General features: G+C 46.2%; 1 protein-coding gene across 3 annotated transcripts in view; it reads left to right on the top strand.

The window, feature by feature from the left end:
- Positions 1-22,489, top strand: part of NEDD4L (NEDD4 like E3 ubiquitin protein ligase) — a 348,067-nt gene that overhangs the window by 34,893 nt on the left and 290,685 nt on the right. The gene's annotated exons all lie outside the window — the stretch shown is intronic.

The raw sequence follows: 22,489 nt of genomic DNA, 5'->3' as shown, positions 1-22,489 counted from the left end.
GAGGGACCACACCCTAACTTCTAAGAAGCCTGTTTGTTGGTCTGAATGGTTCTGAGGCACTGCCTTGGAGTTTTTCTGAGTTCCTAACGCAGTCTTTGTAGGTGGCACCTTCAGCACTCTGCCTGGACATTTCCTTAGGTCAGGCAGGCAGCAACGCTGCTGAACTTTCTGTCGCTAAGTAATAAGGATTCTTTTCATTCCAGCTCGTAATAACATTTCCCTCCCTGAACCCAATCGCTCACAGCCTCCTGAAAGACCATCAGAGCTCTACTGAGCTTTACCAGAATGCTTCAGCTGTGTCCTTTGCGTCCTTCCAGCTTCTCCCCACTGCCAGGTTTCAAAGCGACTCACACATTTGGGGTTTTTATTACAGCAGCACACCAGTTCCAGTTACTGAAATCTATACTAGCTATTTATTGCTGGAGTATAAGTGAATCCAAAACTCAGTGGCTGAAAACAGAGAACATTATATTTCGGTTTCTGCAGGTCCGGGGATCCTAGAGCCGCTCAGGTGGGTGATGATGGCGCAGGGTCTCTCCTGAGGTTGTCTTCAGTATATTGGCCTGGGCTGGAGTCCTCTGAAGGCTTGAATGGGGCCGGAGGACCTGCTGCCCGGTTGTGTCACATGCATGCCTGGCGAGTTAGTGCTTGTTGGCAGGAAGCCAGTTTCTTGCCATGTGGACCTTCGTCATGGGACTGCTTGAACATCTTCACGGCATGGCAGTCACCTTTCCTCAGAACTTGGTTCAAAAGACAGGTGAGGGACTTCCCTGGTGGCGCAGTAGTTAGGAATCCGCCTGCCAGTGCAGGGGACACGGGTTCGATCCCTGGTCCGGGAAGATCCCACATGCCACCGAGCAACTAAGCCCGTGTGCCACGACTACTGAGCCTGTGCTCTAGAGCCCGTGAACTACAATTACTGAAGCCCGCATGCCACAACTACTGAAGCCTGTGCTCTAGAGCCCACGAACCACAACTACTGAGCCCATGTGCCACAACGACTGAAGCCCGCGCACCTAGAGCCCGCGCACCACAACGAAGAGTATCCCCGCTCACCACAACTAGAGAAAGCCCACGCGCAGCAACGCAAACCCAACGCAGCCATAAGTGAATAAATAGGTAGATAGATAGATAGATAAATAAGTAGATAAATAAAAATAAATTTATTTTTAAAAAAAGATGTGGGTAAAAGGTGAGATGACGGGGGCTGAAGTCAGGGCGGCTCCATGTCTTGCCGCCAGCACAGCATCTTCCTTTCCGGTTTGAGACACCTTAGTCCGGAGACCAGCTGGAGGATGTCGGCAACACGGGAGGTAAACACGTGGACACGCCAGCTAAAGGTATTGCACGGGAGATGGATGATGGGACCTCGGGTCACGGATGATTCAGATCTGCCGGGAGTTGAGAGGTTGGGGTGGAGGGAATTGTGTGCAGGATGCAGGAAAGATGGCCAAGCATCTCTTATTTGGAATCTGGAGGTAGAAGTGGGTCTGGTGGGGCACCACGTGCCAAGGCCCAGGACACATGAGGGGCGTAGCAGAGATCACAGTGCTGAGCAGGGCAGGTAGACAGCAGTAGGCAGGAGGATTCTGATGGGACCGACAGGGGGAACAGGAAGGAGGAGCTGCAGACAGCTCTGCCCCAGCCGTCATGGAGAGGAGGAGACAAGTAGAAGGGAAAATTCGGGAACCAGAAGAGCTTGTGGTTTGTTTAGTAGCCTAAAAGCAATAGCATTTTTTGTAGGTGCAGTGCAAAGCGTCAACATTTCAATTTATGTGGAATTTAAGAATTTGCAGATTTTAAAAAGTCCTCTCCCTGATACTAAAGGGAAGAAGATCCATGCATTCCCTGTTTTGAGTGGAGTTTCAGCAACATGTGGACTGATGCTGTTTTAAGATACACAGTCAGGGATTCATATTATGAGTGTTGCTTAGGCAAGAGGCCATCTCAGTGAAACAGAGATGGTCGTATGTAGGTTCCTTCGTAGGCTGCAAGCTCTTGGGAATGTGGATTTTGCTGAAGATGGTGATTTTTAAATTTCACGCTGTCTAGCCTGGTGCTTTCACGTAGGAGTTTTTCAAGAAGTATTCATTCCGTAGCGGTCTTGAGTAATAGAAAGCTGTTTGGTAAGAAATGCATAAGGCATGGTGGTAAGCACTTCCAGTCTCTCATAGTTGGTTAGTAATAGCATTTCATAATGGTCCTTGTCCCTTAGACTAACTGGTATTGCAGCTTAGCAGGTTTTTCTTGAAAAGCAGGAATAACAAAATAGTTATTTCTAGGCTGGGTGGAAAAAAAAAAAATACCACCCCACCCAGAATGAAGCTGGGTACAGTCAAGTTGCTACAGCCTGCATATATTCGTTTTCTGTGGTGAGTATTTTACTTGAGGAAACTTTGTCACATAAAGACGTGTGACACAGTTGGTGGCCCTGCCCTCCTTTGACCCGTGCTTTCCTGTCGTCTGATGATATAACACAGAGGTCAAAGGTTGTGTAACTTTTTCTGGGGGAGAATTCTCACATCCACTCTCCAAACATAGCAAACACTGACGCACTAAGGGAACGGTCTGCGTTTTGTAGAAGAGTGACACAGCAGGTCCGAAGGAGGTTCAGATTGGAGGAATCATACTGTATATTGTACATGGGAGCCATTCTTTAAAACTTGCTGCCGACCTCAACCTTGTATGATGTTAGCGGGGGATTTGCAGTCCCCACCCAGGGCGCTTCCAGAACGGTTGAGGCAGGACTGCAGCAAGGTTTCTTGAAGACTGACCCCCTTCTCTCCTCATTCCTCTGCGCTGCTCTGTGGCCGGCCTCCCTGTTCACTTCTTGTAGAATAAAGGCCCAGTTCCCTGGCGCAGCTTGCAAAGCCCTTCTCACCTGCAGGGCAGCCTCACCTGGCCGCCCTGGCCCTGCCAGCCTGCTGCGACTCCCCCCGTATTACCTGGTGCTCTTATGCCCCTGATGTGCTCTGGCCATGTCCTCTGCCTGGAGCACACCTGTTCGTCCCTTGCTTCTCGACTGATCGCACTGCAGGGCCCGTCTTGCTGTCCCCTTCTCCGTGGGCTCCACCCCTGCAGAGCTGACTTTCATCTTTGCGAGTGGATCGCATGGCAGAGGGCCAGACTGGATGGCATGGCGGGATCTTGGAGGGCCCTGGAAACAAGGCAGCTGGGGGTGCAGGGGTGAAGGCAGACCCTGCACCTTTGAAGCTGTCTTAGTGACACGTGAGAAACGTGTAGGCTTGTAGGACAGTTCTGTTGCCTCCACCTCTTCCACGAACACCTAGAAAGAACATCTGAAAGAAAACTACAAAGAGCAAATTTGCCTGTTCACGGCCTGGAGTTTAAAAACAAAGGCTTGGTGGTGTTTTTAAATTTAGGCGTCATCGGGGCTTTCCTGACCGCTGGGTTGATAGGTTAGAAGGATCTAGGTATGTCCTTAAGATTTTAGATTATCCATTGATTGCATATATACATAGACTTTAACATTTTTCTAGATGTGTTGCAAGTTAAGCTGTAGTTTAAGAGGTTATCGTTATTTTATTCCTTATTCTTTTCCTTCCTGCCAGCGTGATGTGCTGATCTGAGGTCTTTGTCCCAGACGGGCTGGTTGTCCAGTGGTGTTTATTGAGCTGTGAGCTGTGCTTGGCTCCCAGGGCCGTGGATCTGGGTGAAGAGGGCCACGATTACTCAGCAGATTCGTACTGGGGGCGTGGCTGCTAGGTGCTTGCTCAGAAAGGGAGAAAAGGCGTGGATACTGGCCAGTCCGGAAGGAGTCTGCCCTTAGGGGAGAAAATTTAACAGCCGCCCCTCTCCTCTGGCCGAACTGCCCACCCAATCACTCTTCCCCTCTGACACCTGCTCACTCCCACACTCACTGGTTTATTTGCTCTCACCCTCTCTTGTTGCTTCACCCTTTGTCCTGCATGTCTGTTCTCACAGAGCCCAAGGCAATCTGGGGCCTGCGCTGTCCAGGAAAGAGGGAGGCTCAATCCCTCTTCAGGCGGGATTGTGTTGTGAGCTGGCTCTGCAGGGCGGGGAGGTATTTGAAAGGTGAAAAGATAGAGGGCAGGGTGGGGATGGGGGAATTAATCCCAGGCAGCAAGTGTAGCACAGACACGGGTGTGAAGGCCAGAAAGTACCAGGGTCCCGGCAGAGGATGGTGCATACTTGGATGTGCGCCTCGGGGGAGGGGGGCAGTGGGGGTGAGGTGAGGTCTGGACAGGTGGGCGGGGCTGGATTGCAGATCCCCCCCTCCCTCCTCCATCCCCCTGAGCTCAGTCTGGCCTGAAGGGCAGAAGGGGCAGCCTCCCGGGAGGATCTGGCAGGAGGACTGCCAGTGCCCGCCTCCCAGAATCACATGGACTCCTCACCCCTGGGTATTGAGACTGTAGGGCTGGAAATCCTCAGTTAGGGTTTGAATGTCTCTGTGGGTTCCCTGTGATAATTTCCATATTTTCTTCTATTTCTCATCGGGAACGTTTTCTAGTGTTTTTATTTGAGCATAAAACAAGGTATGCCCATACACTTTAAATTCTGTCAGAAAGCTTTGACTTGTAGGATTAGAGTCTTAGGCCTTAGGTTTTGGGAATGCCAAGTGTTTACATTTTGGGGCTGCTTTTACTGGGATGAGCTTGCCTCATCCTAATGGGAACTCCTTGGTAGAACCTACTGTTAGCGTGCAAGTCTTTTTCTTTAGGTTGTTTTCGTCTCTACGGGGGTACTTTATAGTCAATAGCTACGGGAGGATTATTTTTGAATGCTGAATCACCTTTTCAGGGTGATTTGGTGATAAAAGTCATTCTGTGGCTGCCCTTACCTGAAACTCACTGCTCTGGCTTTTGTGTGAATCTAAATTTCACATTGTGACGAGTTTTGTTTAAAACAAGGAGCATCTGTGCATTCAGAAACCAGCTCTGTGCTTCCACTTGCTGTCATGAGTTTCTCCTTTACAGTGGAACAATACGATCGGTTTGTCCTGAGGCCTGTCCGTCATGGAATGTGGTGTGTCCAAACGTGAACTCTTTGCAGCCTTGCAAAATTATTATCAGTGCGGGAAATTGGCAGGTGGCATTTAGAAGCTTGGGCGTTTTTCTCCTCTATGGATTTCACGTCAGCCATTTAAGGCTCTAATCTTCAGAGCACTAAGGTCAGTGCTTCGTAAAATTGCAGACCAAACCGTGGCATCTCAAATGGCAACCCATTTAGAAATCTTCCTTAAATTACTGGGGGAAAAAAAAAGAAAGAAAAAAGAGTGAATGCACGATGACTGTTCTGTTTCCAGGACTTAGGACGTAGCCCTCCAGCTCTGTGGCTTTTTATTCTGACGTGAAGGTAATGAGACCATTGTAACTTACTGTCAGGCATGATATGTTAGTGCCAGCTCTGTGCTAAGTGCTGTTTAGAACACAGAGCTGCCGAGTCCTCGGCCAGGCCACCGTCTGCAGTCTGCAAGTAGGCTGTGGAGGCAGAGGCCATTCCAAGTGGGAGAAGCCTTCCGTTCCCGCAGGGAGTAAAGGGAGAACCCAAAATAGACAGGTGTGTAGTTGAATGGATACAGCGCCAGGCCAAGTGCCCTGCTTTTCATGCGCAAAGGATGTCAGAGACATAAGGTCAGAGCCCTGAGTTGCATCCTCAGCACAATAGCAGGAATCCTCGGTTCTTTATCTGGTTGGAGTGAGTCAGGGCATGTGTGACATGCTATCTAAAGTTTAAAGTTAGTTGAGCCCGAGGACCTTCACTTCTGAATAGCACACACTGGAATCAGATCTGCAGATGGCAACAGGAAGAGAGGAGTGGTCTCAAGATACTGACCTGGGGTGGTGTCTGCTGGAGGAGGGTGACAGGTGTTAATGTTACTGAGTCCAAGCTCATACTACTCGCCACATGGCAGGCCAGTAAATCGAGAGACAAGTTGTTGGGGCAAGGAATAGTGACTTTATTCGGAAAGCCCGCAGACTGAGAAGATGATGGACTAGTGTCCCAAAGAACCATCTTACCCCAGATAGAATTCAGGCTTCTTTTATACTAAAGGGGGAGGAGGGGGTGTGGTTGGTTGGTGCAGACTTCTTGGAGTCAGCATCCTTTGTTCTTGCCTCGGTCCCCCTAGGTCAGGTCATGATGTTCCTGTAAACCTCCAACGAGACAAATGCTATTCTCTGTCCTGCAACTTCTTATCTCTATATGATTGGAAAAGTGTTATATCTTTAAAGGTCAGAGCCTTGAGAATGTGGCATCTTGTATCTTTCAGGACATAGGCAACGTTCTTAACTCTAAGCAAAAGCAGTAGAATCCAAAGGTTAATGTTAGATCCAATATGGAGTCAGATTTGTTCTTCCCTATTACATTAAGATAGGACAGTAGCAGAGAGAGGCTTTTCTCCCCCTTAGTTTTATGCAGAAAATGGTCATGGAATGATGGGGAGGAATCTGGCAAATGGCAGGATGCAGGGCCCCAGGAAGGGGAGAGTTCAGGCATCAGGGCAGGGCCAAGCAGGGGAGGACTGACCTGAGCTGCAGAGAGAATTCTGTCCCGGGCTGAGCAGTGGTTTTGCAAAGGTGGCCCGTGGGAGGGCCGGCAGCAGGGGACAGTCGTGGGGGTCAGGCAGTGTCGCCCCCTCCTGCAGGTTTGGGAAGGGACAGCCACACGCAGGGCACTCCCGGAATGGCAGATGTCACTCTGGTAACTCCTTTCAGGCCCTATGTTGCCTGTGAGGCTCAGACTCCTGCATCTAGAAGGGTCTGTAAGGCCCTCCTGGAGCCTCACCCCCACCTCTGGTCCCCTCTTCAGGTCCTGTTTCCTGTCATTTTCTAGACACAGCCTCCAGGCCTTGATCACGGAGTGCTGTGAATGCAAATACAGAGGCATCGTCCTGAGTGTTTAGAAGCAGGGACCCCTGCAGCCCCCCACCATCCGGCTTCCAGTCCTGGCTGTGCCACTTTCCAACTGTGTGTGTGTGTGTGGTCTCTCTGTGCCTCAGTTTCCTCATCTGTAAAATAGGAATATTGAGCTGTATAGGTGTTAGCTGCTGCTGTATCATCACCATCATCATCATCACCAAGCTCACACATTTCCGCCAAAAGAAATGAGTAATACCCTTTATTCTAGATTCCCTGTCTTAGTCTGTTTAGGCTGCCGTAACAAAAATACTATAGAATTGGGTGGCTTATCACAGAAATTTCTCACAGTTCTGGAGGCTGGGAAGTCCAAGATCAGGGTCCTGGCAGATTCAGGGTCTGGTGGGGGCCAGCTTCCTGGTTCATGGATCACTGTCTTGCTCTGTCCTCACATGGAGCAAGGGAGCTCTCTGGGATCACATTTATAAAGGCACTAATCCCATTCCTGAGAGCTCCACCCTCATGATCTAATGACCCACCCAAAGGCCCACTTCCAAATGCATGGGGAATTGGGATTTAACATGAAATTTGGGGGGAAACAAACAGTCGGTGCCCTTCCCTGTGGAGGCACAGAGGGCAGTAGAGTCAGAACACGATGATTCACAGTTGTCACTCTGTACTTATTAGTCTTGAAGACTTATCAAGGTACTCACATTCCTGAGCCTCAGCTTCCCCATGTGTAAAAGAGGGATCGTGACACCCTACCCATCTCACAGGGTTTTGTTAGCAATTGCCAAGCCACAGTGTAAGCACATGTTCTCAGCAAGCGCCAGGTCCCTATCACTATTCTTATTATGAGTTTTACTTTTCAGCAAGTGTTATAGTTTTCCTGATCTTTTTTCCAACTCCAAATTGGGACCCATGGAGTCAGGTGAACTTATTTGCAGATATTTGAAATTGGGACTGTATTTGACTATCTGGGACCTATTTTTGTCCAGGTTCCAGTTATTTTGACTTCATTATACCCCAGCAGCTCGTAAGGAGGCTTCCTTAAGGCCAGCCCTTGTGTTGTCTTTGTCATCTTTATTTCCCTGGTGGCTCCTAGCACATGCCTTACTCATGGTGGGCATTCGGCAGATGTTCTTGAATGTGTTTGGTATTAAGTAATAATAAATGTTCAGCTATATTTTATGGAAAAACAAATGCTTGGGTTCCCATGTACGTAAGAGACATCTGTTGAATATCTGCTGTGTACCAGCCAGCAACTTGCTTCTTGTAATGTTATTCTCTGTTACAAAGGAATTGTGATATTCCAGGTCACCACATGACATTTCAGGACAATTACTCGTTAAAGGAAATGTAAATTTACGCATTAAACAGCGCCACTGAATTGCACAACACCAGGAGGCACTATCCACATCGTAATTGGGAGCCCCGCTTCACTGGTTTCTCGGTACATAGAAAGAGTTGGAGGATCCGGCTTGGGCGTTTGAAGTAGACGCGAAGAGGTGTAAGGTGGTCCTTCAGAGTTCTGAGACTGAGGAATGGTTTGAGCAGTTACATTAGTCGCCACACACAACGGAGAAAAGCTCTTCAAGGACACCCAGCCTCAAGTCAGAGAGGTAATATTCCACTTCTGTTGCTTGATACTCTGCCTGCTATAGAAAATAATCTGAGACAGCTTATAATAAAAGTGCAGCCCCCATAAAATGAGAATGATTAACAGAACCAGGAAGGAAAGGATAGGAAATGGATTTCAGGAAGCTCTGAGTCTCCTGGCAGCCAGAACAAAGAGAGCTCTTGCTGGGGTGGTGCCTTCTCAGTTGAAGGAAGGAAGGGCCCCATGTCCTGCTGGCAGCTGTGGGTTCGTGGGAATAGATGCTGGAGTGTTTTACCAGCGTGCCACTGGAGCATCTGGCTGGGGTTGGGTGGAGAGGAGCACATCCTTGCCCGCTAGAGTCATGAAGGCCCCTTAGCATCCTGGTTGATCCTGAAATTCCTCTTGGAAAGTTGAGGATTATAATGTCAGACTGTGGCTTCTTGAAGTCAATTCTTCTGGAGGCCAGAGCAGTGAGTGAGTGTGAATTATCTGCATCTGCTTGTGAGGGGTAATTGGTGGAAAACGGACTTTCCCCAGGTGACACTGGTGCTTCAGTGAACAGACCTGGAAGGGCAGATCGTGTGCTCTTTCCACACCAGCACATTGTCCTAAACCCAGCTTTTACCGGTGGGACGAACACACTCTTTGGGAATCCCTCCCACCCTGGGGACATTGCCCAGTACGCCAGTCCTGAGTACCTCCCTCCCAGGCCCCTTGAGGCTTGGCTGAAATACTACAAATTTCTCCACTGGGGGAGATTTTGACTCTTGTGTAAACCATATTTTCTGGTGGGAGTAAACCATATTGATGGTGGGAAAGGCCTAACAGAACTTTTTTTTTTTTTTGGCTTACTTTTCTTTTGCTTTCTTTTTTCCCCAGAACCACCAAACCACCTTTATTTATTTAACTTATTTTTTATTGAAGTATAGTTGAATTACAATGTGGTGTTAATTACTGCTGTACAGCAGAGTGACTCAGTTATACATGCATAAACCTTCTTTTTCATATTCTTTTCCGTTATGGTTTATCACAGGTTACTGAATATAGTTCCCTGTGCCACACAGTCGGACGTTGTTGTTTATCCATTGTATATATACCAGTTTGCATCTGTTAATCCCAGACTCCCAGTCCAAAAGTACTTTGGCTGGGCTTCCCTGGTGGCGCAGTGGTTGAGAGTCTGCCTGCTAATGCAGGGGACGCGGGTTCGAGCCCTGGTCTGGGAGGATCCCGCATGCCGCGGAGCAGCTGGGCCCGTGAGCCACAATTGCTGAGCCTGCGCGTCTGGAGCCTGTGCCCCGCGACGGGAGGGGCCGCGATAGAGAAAGGCCCGCGCACCGCGATGAAGAGCGGTCCCCGCACCGCGATGGAGAGTGGCCCCCGCTTGCCGCAACTGGAGAAAGCCCTCGCACGAACCGAAGACCCAACACAGCCAAAAATAGATAAATAAATAAATAAATAAATAAATAAATAAATAAATAAAAAAAAGTACTTTGGCTTACTTTTCTCATGAAACCTGAGAAAAGGCCTTCCTCTTTCCCACCTCGCTGATATAGGAGTTAATGGAAATGGATGTTAGTGTACGACATTCCTTTTAGGATGTTTTAAAAAAAAAAAGAAAAAATTGATTTTAGATCTAAGAAGTTTTCCTATAGCTTTAAAAAATGCCAGCAGGGAATGCACATCTTATTCTTCTAGATGAAATGCCAGTTTTCATCATGATAGAGCCAACCAGGAAAGGAAAACGATTAAGGAGAAAGACTTGGGTAAGTGGAGCCAAACACTTCTGGTTATAAAAGGGGCATGGCTTCTGGGCATGTTGAGTGTGGCCCAGCTGTGTTTCTCCCAGACCATGTCCTCCTTAGGGTCTGTGAATGGTTGAACTCAGAACAAGGCTTTTGCAATCTGCGCCTTCTGAATACGGGTTTTGTTCTGTTGGCTTAATTTGCATTTGGTGTCTGGAGTGCCTGGTCATGGAAAGAGCTGATGCTTTGTTTTGGGTAATGAGGGCTGAAGTTTCAAATCAGTGTTTCTAGGTTTACCCAAGTGTTAAGTGTCATTTAAGTAACAAGCCACTGTGTTGTTCATCGAACTGAGGTCCTGCGGGCCTCCATGTGCAAATCAGATTTTTTGTGTATTTCCAAGTCAGTAGCCAACAGAATGACATCATGAAAGAGAGAGCTACATTCAAAATTCTGTTCCTATTATATGCATTTTTATCCCAGGACAGATGCCTTTTTAAACTTCTTCAGATGCTTCGTTCTGTCCTTGTCAGTTATTTTGTAGCAAGTGTCAAAGTAAAACCAGGAGAAAGGGAGGAGCTAGTGTGGAAGACTGTTTTTTTTTTCTGTTTAATTTGGTGCTTCTCGGAAGGCGCGTGAAATATTCATGTTGAAGTGAATGGGGGTTTTATTTTAAATTAGTGTAGAAGCAAATGGTTAGCCCACTTACTAAGCTGCTGATGTCGATCTGGCCGCCAGGAAGCTAGACGACCACGAAGAGCCTATGTGTTGTGTTCCTTGGTTGGCTGGTTGGTGGGTTATATAGTGATTTAACTCCAAGCCCAATTTCATCCTTTTCTGTTTTTCTTTTCTTAAACAGTTTTTTCCCAAGCTTTCAATAATTCATTACGAAATAAAGCTGGGCGTATAGTTTCCGTTCTCCTCCAGCTCCTCCTCTTCCCCCTCCCATCACTGCACCACCTGGATAACATTCCCCTTGTGTCAGAGGCAGCACCCGTTCCAAGGGGAAGGTTAAGCGCTTGGAGTACTGAGCCCACGTGTATACAGAGGCATGGGTTCTATGAAGTCTAACTTAAAAAAAAAAAAAAAAAGCCACTATTGTAATCGCTCACCGACCTGAAATTTATCATTTTGTAACCTGAAAATTTTGGACCCTGCAAATATGTGACAAAAATTCTGTACAGTAAATAGTATGCAGTTTTAGAGAGTTCTTGCTCAGGGCCCCCTCTTAGGCCCAATTTTGAGGTCATTTTGTTTTCCTTCTAAAAACATGTACTGTAAAATAAAATAGGTCATACGCAAATATAATCCTGAAAGTTTGATCCTATGGTAGGCGCTGTTCCGAGCTGCTCGGTCTTTGTTCCCAGGCTCAAAACCAGCTTGTGATCTCGATCGCAGGGAGTGAGAAAGGTTGAAGATGCTCTTCGTGAGGGTAGGGCTGAGCTGGCTTGTCGCGCACTGTACTCAGTGGGCGCTCGGCGACTGTGGGTCCAGAACCAACTGAATGGAATGGAGAGGAACTGCGTCCTGTATGTTTATTTCTCCATGAAGCAACCGTGGCACTGATTTCCTGCAGTGCTCCTCATCCTCAGACTGTTTACTATGTATGATATGAGTTATGCATAAGTGTGTGTATATATGTTTGTATTACTGTATGCCCACATGTATAGACATTCCTTACTTTGCACAGTTCTGATGATGCAGCAGTTTCAGTTACGAGGCATTAAATAATACCAGTCCCTTAATTCAAATTTCAGTTATCCCGGTGTGTTACCTATGAGTAATCGTATAAAGTACACACACTTTAGTACTTGTGCTTCAGTTCACAAATCGCTACATAAATAACAGATGCACCTCATGATCAAAAGCCTGTATTTGGGTTGCAGCCTTGTCCTCCTGTGATAAACCAGTGTGACATTTTACAGAAATGTCAAAAATTGAGAGGGAATTGGCCAACAAAGATCAAAGTGCAGCAAAGGAGTTAAAAATGATAACGCTGGGGCTTCCCTGGTGGCGCAGTGGTTGAGAATCTGCCTGCTAATGCAGGGGACACGGGTTCGAGCCCTGGTCTGGGAAGATCCCACATGCCGCAGAGCGGCTGGGCCCGTGAGCCACAATTACTGAGCCTGCGTGTCTGGAGCCTGTGCTCCGCAACAAGAGAGGCCACGATAGTGAGAGGCCCGCACACCGTGATGAAGAGTGGCCCCCGCTTGCCACAACTAGAGAAAGCCCTAGCACAGAAACGAAGACCCAACATAGCAATCAATCAATCAATCAATTAATCAATAAAAAAATAAATCTTTAAAAAAAAAAATGATAACGCTGGAAGTGAAATTCAGAGTGGAGTAACTGCTTAATGAGTACAGGGTTTCCTTTTGGAGTGATGAAAATGTTTCAAAACTAGATAGAAGTTGTGCTTGCACAACATTGTGAATGTACTAAAAGCCTCTGAGTTGTTCACTTCAAAACATTTAATTTGGGCTTCCCTGGTGGCGCAGTGGTTACGAATCCGCCTGCCAATGCAGGGGACACTGATTCGAGCCCTGCTCCGGGAAGATCCCACATGCCGCGGAGCGACTAAGCCCGTGCACCACAACTACTGAGCCTGCGCTCTTGGAGCCCGCGAGCCACAACTACTGAGCCTGTGCACCACAACTACTGATGCCTGCGTGCCTAGAGCCCATGCTCCACAACAAGAGAAGCCACTTCAATGAGAAGCCCACGCACCACAATGAGGAGTAGCCCCCGCTCGCCGCAACCAGAGAAAAGCCCGTGCGCAGCAACGAAGACCCAACCCAACCAAAAATTTAAAAAAAAAAAAAAAAGTTTAATTTTATGTTATATGAATTCAGTTAAAAAATACAGTTGTCCCTCTGTATCTGTGGGGGATTTGTTCCCAGACCTGTGAGGATACCAAAAGACTGGCCTGCTCAAGTCCCTTGTATAAAATGGCATAGTATTTGTGTATAACCTACGTACATCTTCCCATATACTTTAAATTGTCTCTAGATTACTTATAATACCTAACACAGTGTAAATGCTATGTAAATTGTTACCATTGCACCGCAAATTCAAGTTTTGTGTTTTGGAACCTTCTGGAATTTTTTTCCCCCAAATAAATGTTTTCAATCTGTGGTTGGCTGAATCCAAGGATATTGAACCCTCTGACGTAGAGGCCCAACTGTATGACATTTGGCCAAGGCATAGAAAAGATGCTTGCTTTGTATTGTCAATTATGCTTCAAGAAGCTGGCACTTTTAAACTATTCGTGATATGTTTTTAACAAAGAAGTAAAACCCTTCAATTCTCAATGTTTCTAATGTTTTCAATGGCAGGAGTTTTACTATTTTTTGGATGGTAAAACTTTCTCTAGTTCTCTGGGTACACTGTGGATCAGTGTACTTTATTTTTTTATTTTTTATTTTTTTTACTTAATTTTTTTAAAGAAGATAGAATTTATTAGAGGGAAGGGTCACTGCCAGAACAGCGGGCTGACTTCCTAGTAGGCTGGGAGAGTCGAGCCCGAACATTGCTAATGATCAGTTTTGATAGCCAGAAAACAAAGGAATGGTCCGAGGTGAAAATTTCGTTTACTGCTTGGTCGAGGCACATATACCTTCTTTCTGTAGGGTGGGAGTGGGACAGGGCCGATGCCTTTCCTTATTTGGGACAGGTCCCGTTGCCCAGGTGGGCGTCGCCCAGGTGGTCTCAGGAATTTCGTGACCATCGCAACATGGTGGGGAGGGGATTAAGAGTCCGGTAGGGAGTGTAACCCTGAAACTTTGCCAGGCAGGGTCGTCCTTTGTCCTTGAAGCACCATTGTCCTTGGAGCACCACATTCCCCCCTCTCTTTATAGGGCCAATTCCTTGGCCCTATTGGATACCCTGCTCATATCTACCTAACTGCCTACTCCCTCTCAGGCATTCGGGAACCCCTTTTGTGAGTGCAAAAGATTTCCCTATACATTATAACCTGACAGTTTTTTATGTTTTGACAAAAATAAGGTTATGGAACAATTGTAGTTTTTTCCATTGATAAGATAACCTTGCAAGGTTTCAGTTTGCATGGTCATTTTTATTTTTAAGATGGTCTTTATTTATTTGTTTATTTTTTGACTGTGTTGGGTCTTTGTTGCTGCACGCGGGCTTTTTCTAGTTGTGGCGAGTGGGGGCTACTCGTTGCGATGCTCAGGTTTCTCATTGCGGTGGCTTCTCTTGTTGCAGAGCACGGACGCTAGGCGCGCGGGCTTCAGGCAGCACGTGGGCTCAGTAGTCGTGGCGCGTGGGCTTAGTTGCTCCACAGCATGTGGGATCTTCCCGGACCAGGAAGATCAAACCCGTGTCCCCTGCATTGGCAGGTGGATTCTTAACCACTGCGCCACCAGGGAAGTCCCTGCACGGTCATTTTTATGGTCTTGTACTACTGTACAAATTGAGGGCTCCCTGTACACCTAACTTACCATATGCACACATGATAATTGATGTGCATATCCATGACAGCACATCGTGGCTGTAATAACCACTCACTCTGCTTGTGAGGATTCTGAGATGTGTCGTCTACAGCAGAAAGGTGTGCTGGGCTTGCCAGAAAAAAAGCAGAGGAAGATAGAGGTGGGATAGTAACAGGTAAGTGGGCTGACCCTCATCTCCTTCTAGGAAAGGGAAGGTAAAGATCAGCAGACATTAGGAACTGATGAAAAGTCCTGGCTTACAAGGTGTGGGCAAACATCACAGCTGCCCGGGGGGGCCTGGTAGCAGCTGTGTGGCCAGCAGCTGGAAGAAACAGTGGCCCTGGATGTGTCCTGGCTTCAGGAAATTTGGTGGCAAAGAGAGCATGGGGTGAGATGCCCGATGCCCAGAAATGCCACAACGGACCATATTGACACTGGTTAGCATTCATTCATTTGATGTGTTGCTTTTGAGGATCCCACTGCCGTCTCATTCTGCTTCCCCCGCGTTGCAATACAGGCTATGCTTGTGTTACGATTCAGTTCGCACGTGACCTTCCCCAGCAGACCGAGACTTCTGAGGGTAGGGAAGTGTGTCTTTTTCTTTCTTGAGGCTTCTGGGCCTGGTAGTGCATAGTAGCAGCTTAATAAATATTGTTAATGAATGTAACATAAAATCAAGATTGCAATCTAAATCTTTTAAATTAACAAAGGAGTTTTTTTGTTTGTTTTGCTTAGGGATCACTGGTATTGTTTTCTGGCCAGAGCTGTTGTTTTTTTTTTCCCCTGGGCCATGTGTTTATTTTTTCACTCCTGTTTCCTATTTATATTTTGAAAATGGTTAAGAAAATAGGTGGTATTGGCCCTGGCCTCGTGTCACAGGTTACTGTGATACTGAAACCGATTCCAGCTTAGTTTATTAACTACACGTAACAGCCCAAACCCTCTCACTACATCTTAGTTTTAATAAACTAAATTGAATGACTCCAGGTTTTTTTTTGGTCATTTTCTAGTGTATTTTCAAGTGGTGCTTTTTGGAAGGATGAAATACAAAAGGCAACTCATGAGAAATTATCTGGTGTGGATCATAGTCTTTGATGTTGACTGACTTTGCTTGTAAAGCAACTTTTTGCATTTTCCAGGGGTCAGCCTTCCAGAGCAGTTAGATAACAGAACTGTCTTGAGAAAAGAAAGCACTAGAATGCCCAGCAATTGATGGTTGCCTCAGCTAGCAGTGAAGCAAAGGCCGTGTTACCCTGTAGAAAGCACCCTCCTTAGGCTGGCTATGGATGTGTCCAGTGGGAGGAGAGGCCTGCCTTTTCTCAGAGGCCTGGTCCAGGTACCAGGTGAGGCCCACGGGGACGATGTCCCGATGTGGTGATGTCCCTGCTGCAGGGGTGGCCTAGGATCCTGAGATGCTGTCCAGATCAACTTTCTGACCGAGAGCTCGTGTCTAGAACTGTGGATGAAATTTATATGGGGTTGTGGAAGTTCCTTTGTATTCACTCTTAAGTCTTGGATCTTCATCTCCAGCTCAGGTTTTTAAAATCCTAGTGGAAGCTTCATGTAGGTATTTAAGATAATTTTGAATCTGCCACTCTCTGGGGCGATTACCACAAAAACCCCTAGAAGCTGCTGCTCTTGGGGAGTTTACGGGCTCCCAATTGTTTAGTCTCCTGAGTGCCAGGCGCTGTGGATTCAAGAAGGAGTTAGACGCAGACCCCGCGCTCTGGGTGGATGAGTCTGGGGCAGTGGTCACAAGCCCGGTCCTAGAGCCAGGCTGCCTGGCTAGGGGGCCCGTTTTTACTTCTCACATGTGACTTTGGGCAAATCGTCTGTAAAATAGGCTAATGAAGGACTCATGTCAGGGTTGTTATGAGGATTAAATAATTTTTTAAAATTGAAATGTAGTTGATATACAATAATATATGTTACAGGTGTACAACATAGTGATTCACAATTTTTAAAGGTTATATTCCATTTCTAGTTATTATAAAATATTTGCTATATTCCCCGTGTTGTACAATATATCCTTGTAGCTTATTCTATACCTAATAGTTTATACCTCTTAATCCCCTACCCCTCTTCTGCCCCTCCCCCCTCCCTCTTCCCACTGGTAGCCACTAGTTCTCTATGTCTGTAGAGGATTAAGTAATTTAAAGTATGTAAAGTGTTGAGAGCAGTGCCTGGCAGATGGTAAGTTTTTTAAAACTACAATTATTATTATAGAAATATAGTGCATTAACATTTCTGGTCACATTTAATCTTCAAAACAATCATGCACAGCAGGTGGTTCTATTGCCTGTTTCTTGTTGAGAATCTCCACCCCTTGCCCCAAGTCACAGTGTGTGAAAGGGGATCTGAACTTGTCCCCTAAATCATTCCCTCTCTGTTTCTTGACTGACACAGCAGGAGAATGATAAGGAAAAGTATTATTCTGTTTGTGCTGCCATGACAGGGTACTACAGATTGGGTGGCTTACACAACAGGCACTTATTTTCTCACAATTCCGGAGGCTGGAAGTCCAAGGTCAAGGTGTCAGCAGGGTTGATTTCTTCTTTGGCCTCTCTCCTTGGCTTATAGACGGCTGTCTTCTTGCTGTGTCTTCACATGGTCTTTCCTTCGTGCAAATTTGCTGCGTCCAAATTTCCTCTTATAAGGACGCCAGTCATGTTGGATCTCAGGGCCTACTCTGATGACTTCATTTTAACACAGTTACCTCTTTAAAGACCCTGTGTCCAAATACAGTCTCCTTCAGAGGTACTGGAAGTTAGGATTTCAACCTATGAATTTTCAGGAGATGCAATGCAGCCCATAACAGGAAATGATTAGTAATCAAAACCAGAAGAATTGAACACCTAGATATTAAGAATCGACATGAAGGCAGAGTCAGGGAGCAGTGGGGCTGACAGAGGCAGATTTTTGATTTCCGACATGATTTTCAAAGGAGTAGGTCACGGACAAAGAGGAAAGGACTCTGTGTGATGAGAGGAGCATCCCCAGGATACGGTGATCGGGGGTCAGCAGGCCAGTTGTGGGATCAGCAGATACGTTAAGTGGTTCAGGCTTGGTGCGTTAGAAGAGGTACTGAGTAGCTGACTGTGGGTGATAAACCGCAGCCTGAGACCCAGCGTTTTGTTTTGAAAGGCATTGGAGTCATTCACTGGGCAAATCTTTATGGAACACCCAGTGTGCTGCGGACTGGGTCATAGCACAGTCTCACCAGGGGAGACTTTGAGTCCCATGTTAGATCCCTGAAAGTGCCTTCTGACTCCGAAGTTGTTTGAGTCTGCGGTTGGAGAGAAACCGAGTATGTAACTTTTCTAAAATTAAACATCCTAAGTATGCCTTCATTTTATTATTCATAAATGTTATTATTTTAATCACCAAGCTGTGGAGTAGTAGAGGTTAAATTCTGAGGTAAGACCATCTGGGTTTAATTCCTGGCTTTGTCACTTATTAGCTTTGTCAGATTTATCATATGACATAAACTGACAGAGCTTCAGTTTCCTCAGCTGTGAAAAGTGGGTAATTATACATATTTCATGGGTTGGCAGAGTGTGTACATGCAGTAATATATGTGAAGGTTCTAGTACTGTGTATTTCCCATGGGGTGCACTCTTTATGATAATCCAAGAAGGCGGAGGGAATTCCCTGGCGGTCCAGGGGTTAGGACTCCGTGCTTCTACTGCAGGGGGCCCGGGTTTCATCCAAAGGAGGATATAGTTATGCAAATTAGGGGCCTTTTTTTTTTTGAAGAGAGGAAAAGAAATGCCAGCTTTGGGTTAATACTCTTATTCATTCAGTAACAAGAAAAAAGTCTGACAGAAAAATTACCATTACCAAAGAGGAAACGGGGAAGGGATAAATTAGGAGTATGGGATTATCAAGATACAAACTGCTCTACGTAAAATAGACAAGCAACAAGGATTTACTGTATATCACAGGGAATTATATTCAATATCTTACAATGGCCTATAATGGAAAGTAATCTGGAAAAAATATTATATATAACCGAGAAAAAAAAAAAAAAGGTCTGAGAACCAGCCAGTGGTTGGGTGCTGGGGATTAGAAAAAGACAAGCCCCCGCCCTCAGCAAGCTTCCAGGCCAGGTCGGGGAGACCAGGAGGGCGTGATAAGTACTGCCAGCCAGGTGTGCTCATGTTTCCCTGCTGGTATTGCAGAGGGCTGCTTTGGGAGAAAGGAGTTTTGCAGGAAGGGTTTCACAGGAGAGCAAGTACTTGAGTTAAAATCTGAATTTCGGGGAGAAATACATCACCTAGAGTGGAACATTTATTTCAGGCAATGGTAACAGCATATTCTGAAGTCTAGAGGTATAGGATAGAGGGTACACGGCATGGTTGGAAAGTAGCAGTTTAGGGGTCCATACGACATATGGGGGGTAGAGGGTGGAGGAGGGCAAGACCAGACATGAAAGGGGGGAAAGATCACATAGACAGTGGGGAGCCGCTGAGAGATTTTAATGGGAAAGTGATGATATTAACAGTTAAGGAAGACTAAACCGATGGTGACACAAGGATGGTTTGCAAGGAGGCAAAGTGCCGACTGAAGAAGAGTTTTAGAAAGATATTGTGATGATCCAGATGAGGCAGAGGTCGTAAACTTGGGCAGCAGCTATAGGAGCCTGGAGAAGAGGACTGAATCCAGAACTGGTGAGGCGGCTGGTGTCAGGATAGATGTGGCTGGGCTGGGGATAACGCTGGGTTTTGAGCTTGGGTGTCTGGGTGGATAATGGAGCCATTCATACGGAGGCAGGGGAGGAGGGGAGGTGAGCAGCCACTGTGATGATCTTTGGTTGGGTGAGTTGGAGATGCCTGGGGACGGTACAGGTCCTTCTTTCCCATAGGTAGCTGGCCAGCTGCTGGGTCTGGAGTTGTGTACATATGAAAGGACAGTGAATGCAAGTGCCTCTTTCTGGAGGGTTGGCCCCAACGAATAGAGCTTGAGATTTGGTGTCTAGGGTCGTCAAGATTTTTCACAAACGTTTGGACCTTTCCTCTTCAGGATAGATGGTGGAATTACATCTCTCTGCCCCACTGAGCCCAAGTGTGGTCATGTGACCATCTTTAATTAGAAAATGAACAGGTGAGGCTCTGGTAGATTTTGTGCCAAAGCAGAACTCACAGGAGCGCCCTCAGCTGGGGTGCCTGGGGATGGTCCAGAGGGCAACCCAGCTGTGCTGTGGGCCTGGATCCTCAAGTGAGGTCAGTGTCAGCATGGACCGGAGTCCGGTCGGCCTGTGATGGACCTACACTGACAACAAAACCTTTGTTTTAGGCCTTTAAGATGATTTTGAGATGTTAGTGGTGGTTTTCTAGCATCATCTAGCCCTTCCTGACTCAAGTTGTTTCATAAGAGGAAGAACCTTACTAATTTTAAAACTATAAATCAGTTTTGAACTTACTTTTGTCAGTGTATGCCTATGAATATGTGAATGCACAAACCGGTAGGTAACTGTAACTTTGACCAAGAACATTTCTTTTGTCACTGTTAGCCTTCCACTGTAGGTATATTTAACGAATTAAACGTCGGAGATGCACATGCTCTTTTTTTTAAAAACGACTGTATGGAGATAAAATTCGCAAACCATACAATTCACCCATGTAGAGTGTATAATTCCCTGGCTTTTAGTAGATTCGCAGAGTTGTGTGATAGTTATCATAACAGTTGTAAGACATTTTCATTACCCTGGAAGAAACCCCCCTCTCCAGGCCTCCCACACATCCCCTCCCCAGCCATTGACAACTTCTAGTCTGCTTTCTGTTTCTATAGGTTTGCCTGTTCTAGACATTTCATAGAAATTGAACCATACACTATGTGGTCCTTTGTGACTGGCTTCCTTCACTTGGCATGTTCTCAAGGCTCATCCATGTTGTAGCATGTGTCAATACTTCATTTGTTTTTACTGTCAAATAATATTCCACGGTATGGAATACAGTCTACTGTAAAGCCATATGCCGACCCCTTTGTCAGTTAATGGACATTTGGGTTGTTTCCACTTGTTGAGTTATGGGTAACGCTGCTGTGAATGTCCATGTACGTTCTTGTACAGTCTTGTAGAAGCTATTCTGCAAACATGTTGTCGTTTCTCTTGAGCTTATACCCAGGAGTGGAATTGCTGGGTCATGTGGTAACTCTACGTTTAACCCTTTGAAAAACTGCCAGATTTCTCCAAAGCAGCTGTGCTGTTCCACATCCCCCTCAGTGGTGTGTGAGTGTTCGGAATACTCTACGCCCGCACCGACACTTATTATTGTCTGTCTGTGATTATAGCCATCCCAGCAGGTGGCACAGTTTGCTTTAAATCATTTAACACGAAACTTTGATATCACACTTCTGTTCTCTTTGCACGTCCTCTCTTTCACTGTCAACTCATGCTTTTATTACTTTGTACAGGTTTATCAGTGTTATCAACATGTATGTTTGGTAGGGAAGTGGTTCCCTTCCATTATTGGACCCACATTCGCAGTTTAAAATGTGATATTTTGTTCAGTGTTGGGTTCTTCAGCTTAACCAACTGGCAAGTCCTATGGCTTTTCTTTGAGAAACTTTCAAGCTTAAACTGGAATGAGAATTAATCATGCTTTGCCACAAAAATCCCATCACTATCACTTCACTTAATTGAGGGACTTTGGTGGTGGTTCCTGTTTGTCTTCTTTCTTTAGCCGACTTCAGTTTGTGATGGGTAAAACCAAATAGGATTTTCAGTATATATTTGAATATTTATATTGTAAAACCACATGGTTTCTAAAGATGAGAACCTTCTAGAGTTTATGCATTCAGCCAACACGCTTTATTGAGTGACTAGTCTGCCATGGTGTTCAGACCGGGTCCCTGCCTTCATGGAGTGTGTCTTCTGGTTTGGGGACAGACCTTAAGGAACAAAGGCAGATGGGGTTACAAATTGAAACAGGGCTCAAAGGAAATCTCTCCGCAGGAGAATGTTAGGGGCTCCCAAGTTGGGTTTGCTTTGTGTTTGGTGGGGGATGTGTTGGGAAAGACCTCGGTGAGGAAGTGACACTTCAGCTGAGACCCAGAGGAAGGGGCTTTCTGAGGTGCGGAAGCTCTGGAAGGTTAGAGGAACTGAAATAGAGTGTGGGGGGCCGTGGGAAGAGAGGAGGTCAAGGGAGAGGCCATATTGGGCAGTGCCTTGTGGACATGCTAATAATTTGGACATTATTCAAGATGATGTGAGATGGCGTTGAAGGGCTGTAAGTAGGGGAGTAGCGTCGTCTGATTAATAAAAAAAAGACCCCTCTGGGTTGCTGTGTGTCAAATGGATTGCAGTGGGGTGGGGGGCGGTCAGGGTGATGGCCTGCAGGGAAGGGATGCAGGGATAAACGTTACACGTTGAGGCAGGGAGGTCAGGGATCGGATCTACCTGCCTGGGAGCCCAGGTAGAGGTGTCATCAGAGCTGAGCCTTGAACTTGGGGCTCCAACCTTGCACTTGGGGCTCTTGCACCATTGCCTTAGTCTTCGTTTTCCAAGAGGATATGTGTATTCTTATGCCAGAAGTAGGTCCCATCTGCTTGCTTCTGTTGCAGGGAGATAACTTCCTTTAACATTTGTTGTTGTAAACCCACTGGCAAAGACAGGGCAGAAGCCACCTTCGAGCTTTTAAGGCCTTGCTTTCTCTTAAGCAAGTATTTGAATAACTCTTCCATAATTAAAATTTATCAGCCAAATTAGAAAATGTGTTTTCACAAGCTTCTAACACTTGGGCAAATTTGTTATTTATTTACGTGGGGAGCTGAAGTGTGGCTCCCAGTGACAGTTTTGCTGTTTGGGCAATGTTTGTAGTGTAAAGGTGTTTGGCTTTTTTGTTTTGTCGGAATCACTTG

Source organism: Balaenoptera acutorostrata, chromosome 13 (assembly GCF_949987535.1).
Source record: "Balaenoptera acutorostrata chromosome 13, mBalAcu1.1, whole genome shotgun sequence".
In the NCBI taxonomy this organism is placed as follows: domain Eukaryota; kingdom Metazoa; phylum Chordata; class Mammalia; order Artiodactyla; family Balaenopteridae; genus Balaenoptera; species Balaenoptera acutorostrata.
Note: the sequence above shows the minus strand (reverse complement) of the source record. Positions and strands in the feature narration are given on the sequence as shown.